This window comes from Triticum dicoccoides, chromosome 5B, assembly GCF_002162155.2.
Source record: "Triticum dicoccoides isolate Atlit2015 ecotype Zavitan chromosome 5B, WEW_v2.0, whole genome shotgun sequence".
Lineage (NCBI taxonomy): Eukaryota > Viridiplantae > Streptophyta > Magnoliopsida > Poales > Poaceae > Triticum > Triticum dicoccoides.
In genome coordinates this window covers 145895023-145896477 of record NC_041389.1, presented here as the reverse complement: position 1 = coordinate 145896477, position 1455 = coordinate 145895023, and positions in this window count along the sequence as shown.

Here is a 1455-nt window from a genome sequence, read left to right as displayed (position 1 = left end):
TACATATACCAAAACAATGAATGCATCAATTAGCTAGTCAGCACAGGCTTAACTAGTATATATACCTGGCCAGACTCGGTTCGGTCACCGGAGCCGTCATCATAGTCTCCTTCTTGCACCGTCAATGGGTCACCGGAGCCATCATAATCATGTCTTCCCTCCTCCATTCTTCGATCACCGTAGCCTGCTTCTTCACCATGTTCTTCTAGACCATCATTGTCATTAAGATACGACAAGATATCACCTCCGGCTAAGATTATGTCCCCCAACACCTCTTCTGCTTCCTCGTCTCGTATGTGCTTCATTGTTTCTGCAAATATTACAACATGGCAATTATTACACAAACATGACAGCACGTGGATATATTAGTGGCAAACATAGACCGAGCTTATTCCGGGTTTGGGGTGGCCTCGGCAACGCTTCAAGGGTAGGGGCGCGGCGAGAGGGGTAGGAGACCGACATCGTTTTTTTCTAGGGCTTGGGTGTCCTCGAGAGTTTTGGTCGAGCGAGAGGGGGTGGCCTCGAGAGATTTTGTCGGGTAGGGGCGCGGCGGGAGGGGGTAGGAGACCGACATCGTTTTTTCTAGGGTTTGGGTGTCCTCGAGAGTTTTGGTATAAGTTATCACAGTCAAGAGGGGGTAATATCGACAACGATGACATACATACACGGGAAAATAATGTTATTGGGGAGGGGGTATATCGACCCCCCCCCCCACGTGTTGAAGTTATCGGGAGGGGGTTATATCGACAATGACGACATACGTACATGGGAAAATAATATTATCGGGGAGGGGGTATATCGAACCCCCCCCCCTCGTGTTGAAGTTATCGGGAGGGGTATATCGACGACGACAGACCCGATAAAACATAAGAAAATGAAGAAGAAATAAAAAGAGGAGAAGAAGAAAGAAATAGAGGAGAAGATCGAAGAAAAAAAAGAAGAAAAAAAGAGGAGAAGAAGAAAGGAATAGAGGAGAAGAAGAAAAAATAGAATTTCTCCTCTTCTTCCTCTTCTTATTTCCTTTTTCCTCTCATTCATTTTCTTCTTCTTCCTTCTTAAAAATACATGAAGTAGTATTGCTTGTTTTTTTTAAATAATGTTCAAATAGAAATTTTAGAAAAAAAGTAAAGGTTTTGCCTAATTCATTGTTCATATGAATATACAAACATTTGCATATTTACAATAATTAATATCACCAAAAAAATCTACGAACAGAAAAAAATACTATTTTTTTTCTTAAAATCTATCTTTTGCATATATACATGAACATATATATACACAGAGAACATATATACATACATATATACATTTTTATAAAAATGCAAAAAACAAAAATCTAAAAAAAGGACATATAAACAGATATACGCACATACATATACTCATACATATACATATAATCAGGAATAAAACATCTATATATGTGCAAAAAAATAGGGGGAAGAGGGGGGCGGTGCC